Source organism: Eretmochelys imbricata, chromosome 27 (assembly GCF_965152235.1).
Source record: "Eretmochelys imbricata isolate rEreImb1 chromosome 27, rEreImb1.hap1, whole genome shotgun sequence".
Classification (NCBI taxonomy): Eukaryota; Metazoa; Chordata; order Testudines; family Cheloniidae; genus Eretmochelys; species Eretmochelys imbricata.
The window spans coordinates 12,401,881-12,409,898 of NC_135598.1; positions in this window are offsets into that span (position 1 = coordinate 12,401,881).

Consider the following 8,018-nt stretch of genomic DNA (forward strand, 5'->3'; position numbering starts at 1 on the left):
CTGTTGGGAAGGAGGGATGTTTGATTTGGGGGTGAAGGTCCAGGCTGGTTCTTACTTTACAGGAACTGATACACCCAAAACAAGCTCCTGAAACAGAAACCGCAGCGGCAAACAAAGCGCCATAGGGGGATTTACCCAGAGCTGCTCCCCCTTGGCAAATATTTAACAGCAATGAAAATATCTGGAAGCTGAGCCAAGCTTCCCTGAAATGCTCTTTCTCAGACTCTATCCACTGTGCTGACCAACAGGACTGTAAAACTTTCATCCATCCCCTTCTCGAACTGGCAGAGCAGTAGGCCTAGGTGAGAGGACTTTAAATCTACATTAGCTGGTCCAGCATGGGAATGCGTCCTCCTTTTGAATGAAGGGAGAGAACCAACCCCAGTCAACCTTGCAAAGAGCTGGCACGTCGTCCACAGCCTTGTTCTTCTTCACCGTTCATGGGCATAGGCCATGTGGTGATTAGACAAAGACGGGCTGTTTGTTACCTGTCCGAACTGAGATTAGCACCCCATTGCACTGGGCGCTGCACAGACAGAGGAGAGACAGTCCCTGCCCTAAACCGCTTCCAGACTAAGGAGGCAGAAACAAAGAATGCTCATCAGCCCCATTTTACAAACAGGGATCTGAACCACAGAGAGATTAAGCAGCTGATGCAAGGTAGAGCGTTTTCTGCTTATCTATGGATGGTGTTTTACCATCACCATCCTAAATGTATGTTTAGGAAGAACAAAGTTTTAAAAAATCAGTTCTTTGCTGAACAGAAAGATTTCTATTTTTGTTGTTAAACTCCAATGCAAACAGCTTTTGGGTCAGATTTAAATATTCCCCTGGTGTTTTTATAACCCAAAAGAACATACTGCAAAAGAATAGCCAACCTGGAAATCAATCTGACTACAACTGGAAGTGAAACTGACCATGAGTTAAGTACCATCAGCTTAAGCACAATAAGAAAGAAAGAAGCAGCTTTAGGTATGGAAAGTAAATTAGATCTAACCAGCTTTGTTTTTTAATACCCCAGCGTGTTCATAATTAGGCAGATAAGAATTTGTTTTACTAATATGATTAAATAGTACTCTGGATTCTATAATGCATTTAATCTGTAGAGCTCAAAGCATTGTAAAATAGGTTGACAAATGGCATTATCTCCATTTTACAGACGGGGAAACTGGGACACAGAGTGGGGAGGTGGCTTGTTTAAGGTCACACAGTGAGTCAGAAAAAGAGGAATAGCATTTAAATCTCCTAAATCATAATCTGGGCTCTTCTCCTCCAGACCACATTACCGCTCTCCGATTGTTACTGACTGTGTCCCTTTAACCAAATATATTTATTACTCAGGAAGAGCTTTGCTTCAGTTTTGGGGGAGAAGTTTAGCCAAAGAGCTGGGCAGAAATGTTTTCCCACAAAACATTCTTAATTGAAGTAGAGCCTTTAAAAAAGAGAAGAAGGAACCTTTTGCAAACAAAAAATTGGCCTTTATCCAAAGTTTCCATTTATTGTGGTATTTGAATTGACAGTTCTAGAAACACTGTTGTCACAACAACTTTTGTGATCATTACTGACATTTCTTTGTTTCGCAAAAACAAGCTTTGGCAAACAAACAAAAGTCAATATTGATTAAAATACTGCAACATAAATAACATTGGCACTTTTGGTTATTCCGTTTTTTGACCAGCTTTGAACAACAGAGGGAGGTGGAGATAAGGACTCCACCATCGGAACTAGTTCTCTCACTCCTCATGAAGACCTTCCTAAAGCATCTTTAAAAAATTACTTTGAGAGCTTGATTCCCATTCTCTCCCCCCTTTCCCTCCCCCACTTCAGAAATCCCACCAAAGACCCTTAATATCCCACAAAGAACATGCTGAAGCAAAATCAACACACCATCAAACTGCTCACAGTCTACTTGTATAATGGTTTTGTATTAGCGTCCATTACCGCAGCACCAGGGTGCCTGATCGGATTGGCAACCCCAGTGACACAGTCCTTGGTTAGAGAGAAACAACGGACTAAAGATTAGTCAGTTTCCAGTCGTCATCGTTCCCAACACACACACTCAGTTGCTTGAGAAAAATAAAGTGATGCAACAATTTGAATCAGTTTGTAAAAGGAAAACGATCCATTTCTGCTTGTGTGTGTGAGTGTGTGGGAGCCAGAGATAGAGAGAGGGAGAAGCTGCCAGTCCACTGTGTTCTTGGAATTCCAGGGAACTAATTACATTCTCCTTCCTGAAAATCCCCGTTTCACTTTATTTAAAATGTCATGAAAACACCTGTCTTTGTATTAAAAAAGAAAAAGTGAACACAGAAATGTAGCCCAATCAACAGTGTCCTTGAAACCAGACTTTCCTTTCTGTATTTCACTTTAACCTGACTGACTGATGTCCTACCCACATGGAAGTCACTGGGAGTTTTGCCATTTACTATAATATAAACAGGGCCAGAATTTTACCCTCCATCTCTTTCCTCTGCTGTGAAGGATAAACAGTGAGGAGGACAAAGTTCTCCCAATCACTTTTTCTCTGTCTGCAGACATTAGGCTGCCAGTGCGAATTCAGAACCTTTCTAGATTTTTGTCAATGAAATACGTTAGAAGTTCCTTATGGAAAAGTTCTGTCAAATTTATGAGCAAGGAACCCCCTAGGCTGCTACAGAAATGTAGTTAAGTTCTCAAGAAACTGCTCTCCAGACTTACAGAATTGAACAGAGAATGGTCTTTGGAACCATCTGACTGAATTTCACAGCAGAGAGAGAGTTATTAAATTCCCTAGAACGGTTTAAAAAAGATCTCTAGACAGGCCTTAGTATATTCTATGACATTCTATAGGCTTTTCCCTATCAGGATTAAAGCAGGGCACCTTACTTTTAATCTAGGTATTTGTAACGTTACCATCAGTGTAGTTTCTATGGGCCAGATCCACAAGGTATTTAGGATCCTAGTGTCCACTGATTTGGACCTGGGTTGTTAAATATCTCTAATATGCCATGCCCAGCTATAGTACTATATAACAACCAAAGGACCCCGAAAAAACTACAGCTCCCATGATTCACCTCACCTATCGCTCTTGGACTGAGAAAAATCCCTCCATGTGACATCTGAGAACAGGGCCGATGACAGTGTAGAGAACGCTGGCTAGGCAGAAGCATGATTTGCTCCGCTGCTCGGGAAGGAACGGGTTTGTGCGGTCAGAGTGGTGTTGCAATACAGGAACCTGGTGAATTGTTCACCTACTTGGTGTTGTAATGGCTGAGGATTTCCTCTGCGCTATTTCGGAAAGTGCTGTAATGGTCCGGAAACCCCCCTTTGTCCCCTGTGCATCTAACACACCAAGGCTAAAGGGACGAGATCCTCAGAGCTATTTAGATGCCTGATTCCAGTGGGAGTTAGGCGCCTGAATACCTCTGAGGAGCTAGGCCAGCGTCACTTCTTTGTAAGATGAGGCTTTTGAAATAAGTGGCTGTATTGGGGCCTTCTCTTTAATCTCCGCCTAATCACCTGACGGAGACTGCTTGATCGTGATCCAGAAGCACCTCCACGGGGAGAAGATTTCTATGCTAGAGGCCCTTTAATCTAGCAGGCAAAGGTGTAAGATCCATTGGCTGGCTGCTGAAGGAAGGTACAATTACAGTATTAAAGACAAATTCAAGCTGGAAATGTTTAGCATTGAGGAGAACTGGCCATGGGATCATGGTAGATTGTCCATAACATGGAATTTTAAAATCAAGAGTGGACGGCTCATGCCAGCGGTACCATAAACTATTGGGCCGGATGTATGACTCACTGGGTGAAATGTTCCAGCCTCTCACGCAGGAAGTCAGATCAAATTATTTCTTATGTCTCCTAATCTGTCAAAAGCATTTCCACAGTAGCCAGTATTGTGATATCCAGGAACTATCTACACTGGAAAGATGGGCCTCTCCCATCTAGGAGACCCCAGGGGTTGCCCTTCCTCCTCCAATAAGCACCCAGAACTTTAGCTCCTAATCCAACCCCTCTTGACTCTTGCAAAATTGACGTGGATGTCTTGAGAGAAAAATCTCTCGCTCAAGATCTCTGTGGTGGAATTACTAATCCGCACTGGCTAGTTTAGTGGTGCCCTGCTGTCAGTGGATGCAGCAAGGGGTCCTCAGTAGCCAACGGGGGCAGGAGAGGGAGATGGTATTTAGTCAGCAAGCTCTTTGGTGGCAGGAATCTTGTCATAATAAATCCGGGGCACTGGCAGTGGTGGGGAAATGAGGGTCCCTGTCAGTCGTAGCAGGGCAATAGCACCTCGCTCCTGTATAGAACTTTCACCAGTAGGCCCCCAACTGCTTTCCAACACCGGTCAGGATCATTAGCCGCATGCTACAGATGAGGAAACTGAGGCACAGAGAAGTGAAGTGACTTGACTAAGGTCAGTCAGCAGGCCAATGGCAGAGTTGAGGAGAGAACCCAGGTCTCCTGAGTCCAGTCCAGCGCGCTGTCCAATTTTCAAAGTGCAACAAAGTTTAACGAATGCTTCAGGAGCCCAAGTAGGCTGAAAAACAGCCCCAACCATCTCTCTGAAGCACCACGCCGTCTTTCAGATGAGACGTGTACCTGAGATTGTGACTGCGTGCAATGATTTAAAGATCCCCTGGCGTTCTTTCCAATGTCCTCAAGCATAGACAGCACAGCACACCCCAGAGGCAGCTGCATTTCAGCAGCGAAGGACGTAGATGCCATTTGCAACCAGAAGTGCCCAGGACAGCGGAGTCGTAGCCTGGGTTGGAGTGTTGTGACCCATGACAGCCGGCAGGTGGCAGGGACACACCGCTAAGTCTACGTTAACCCTCACCTCCCCAGAGAGAACACACGTTGGCCAATGCTCCCAGGGGCCCAAACACGAACATAACCATGCGCCCCTACACGCACTGTAGTGCTCTGGCTGGGCAATACCATTTCCTTAACAGAAAGGGGTGAAAGGGAAGAATGGCATTTGCCATTAAATAGAGGAACAAAAGGGAAGGGCAAATTTTTCTCCCACCAACTGTGTCACGGTCCCTTTAAGTTTCTCAACTGTGGGGCAATAGGTGGGCCAGAACAGGTGCAGTATTGTTTCCATTTTCGGCTTGGATAGAGGAAAGGGGCAAACAGATGTTTGAAAATTCACGGCCACTGCAGACACACCCACACACTGGCACCGGAAGTATCATCTCGTGCTTCCTGACATAGGTCGCAAAGGCCCAGAGCCTCAAAACCTTCACTTCATGGCTATCTGAGAACCTTTGAGGCTCTGGGCCAAAGTCAAACACAGAAGGGTTGGGTATAGAACCCAGGAGTCCCAAGTCCCACTCCCACATGCTCATCATTAGACTTTAGGGCCCCCCCAGTGGGAGAAGTAGAACCCAGGAGTCCTGATTCCCTATGCCTGAAAAATGATGCAAGTGGGGCTGAGGAAAAGCAATTAAAACATTTGATCACTTGTCCCCAAAAGCTCAGGAATGGCCAGAAATGCAGCTTCCCAGACACTTCCCTGCAGAACCACCAAGGGCCAGTGTGAGCTGCACACAACAAGAGCGCAGGCTGATTATACAAAATAGTTCCACTTCCATTGTAATGGGGCGGGTCTTTGGAGCTTTCACAGCAGAAGAATCAAATTATACGACAGGGGATGGAGGAGACAAACGGTGCATGGCTGATCTGTCACTTTAAAAGAAAAAACAATCTAAAATGGACTCAACTGCAGAGGTAGCCAACTGATAAGGGTGGAAGGGGACTCATCTGGCATTAAAAACTCACAAGCACATGGCTCTAGTGTTCTTCCCACACACCCCATCACAGCAGCATCTTTAGAGGTCTCAATGAAATATTTATTACAAAGAATCAAGCGAATGGGAGAATGTTACCCCCTCCCCGAATGAACGATAATAAATAAATAAAATATTTGCTTTTAAAATAGTTTGTTAAATGACATAAATACAGGACAGTTCATTGCTTTCAAGTGGCTTTGCTCACATTCGGGCTGTGTCCATTTCACAGACACCTCCTCCCCGCCACCCTCTACTGGGTTCAATAGTGTATCATAGGCCCCATACTGCCAAAGGAGATTCTCCTGTAGTTCAACTGGTAGAGGCCTGTGTGCTGAGTCCTAGGCCTGCTACCACCATGAAGCTATGAGCAGTAGCACAGAGAGCCATGAAGTGCACTATCGACAACACGTTGATGTGGCTAGAGCGTGCGGATTTCTTAGTGCTTAGTGGAGGTTCGCTTGTTATCCCCCCGGTTTACAGAAAGGGGAAACTGAGGCACAAAAAAGGAGTGTGACCTGACAAAATGGCAGAGCTGGGTGTGGACCTGAGGCACCCCAGGCCCCTGTTCTAACCACTAGATGGCACTGCAGGAATCACAGACAGCTGCCAATCAACCTCAAGAGGCCACTGAAACCAGGATGGTGCTGCACAATCAGGGTTTACAGCGAATGCCAGATGTGGGACTGGAGGCCCATGGGTCTGGTCTAAGGCAGTGCCTCCCAGGGCTCCCCTGGTGAAGCTTCCAGTGATACCCCAATGGGGGGGGCGTTGCCCCCAACCCTTACTGACTAAGAGCAAAGCTTAACATTCCCTTCAGGTGGGGGGCGGGGGGGGTTTGGATCCACAGCCACCGTGCAGGCTGGGGAGGCTGGCGCAGGCCCCTCCAGGCGCGCATGTGATGGGGGGGGCGGTGTCTGATGGGCAGAGCGCCAGGGAACTCACAGCCAAGAGGCGCTATGCAGAGCCAGGCCCTGCCCGGGTCCCAGCTTGGCACTGGGGGGGGGGGGGAGGGAACGGGGGGATGGACAGACACGTGCTCACACACACACGGACACACCATGGCCGGACAAGACAGGACTGAACACACACCAGACAGCCACAGGGACGCAAGACACTGCATAGGGGAGGGGAGGGGCGCTGGGCAGCCATGGGCATTTCATGTCAGCCCAGGTTTTGGCACCAGGTAGGGGGGTGGGGGCGGGGGGAATCAGCTCTGCCCAGAAAGTCAGAGGTCTGGGCTTGATCCATCCAGATCCCTTTCACCCCACCCTCCTCCCAGCTTCCACCATCCCAGGCCCTGGTGGGGAAGAGAGCCCCAGTGGGGATGGCAGGGAAGGGCCTGGGCCTTTGGATAGGGGCTGGGCTCCGGCTGGGATAAAAATACCCCAGAAGCGAAGGGCCCCAACAGGCAGGCCCATGAGCACTGGTTCCCACCCCAGAAGTGGGCGCAAGAGAACAGGGCAGGCCAGAGCTGAGCCTCAAGAAGCTGTTAACACCTCCCCTCCCAAGCCAGCTGGGAGATGCCGCCCCCTCCAACCCTTCCCCCCCCTCGGGGAGTGGGGGGCATTTCAGCCCAGGGGCTGCTTTGCCCTCAGAGAGCAGGGTGTTAACCCGCCCCTCCCAGCCCAGTTCAGGCTTAGGGTGCCCAGGTAACCCCACACAGCACTCACATGCGGCTCTGCAGGCACGCCCCAGTGCACACCCCACACGCATGCATCACCCCCTCTCCCACCCGCTCCATCTTGGCAGGCGAAATCGAGCTGGGGGAGCTGCCGGGTGGTCAAGGGGCTGGGTTCTGTTGTAGGCACTGGACCGCAGAGGAGCTTCCTTGGCGCTGGGCAGGGACCCCGGGTGCCGGAGACGGGCTCTCTCCAGCGATCGGGGGGCGCCGGCCGTCCCACTCCCCTGGCGGCTGGGTCATAGAGAGCACCATGGAAATACAATGGGATGGGGGGGTGAGCGGGGAGCAGAACCAGGGCAGGGAGCGAGGAGGAGGTGGCTGATCGGTTACATACCAGGGTTGAGCATGCTTTCCTCCCCGGGGTGGAATGGGGGGAGAAGGTGCCCTGCCTCAGGGCACGGTGCCCCACACCACACGTCTGCACGTGAGTGGGGCAGGCAGGGGGGAGCAAGCTGGGTCCCAGTTTGGTCAGCTTTGGGGGCGGGGAAAGCCCGAGAAACACTGGGCTGCCCTTCACCCCCGGGGTCCCCTGAGGCCCAGGAGGGGTTTAAGGTGGGGGTGAA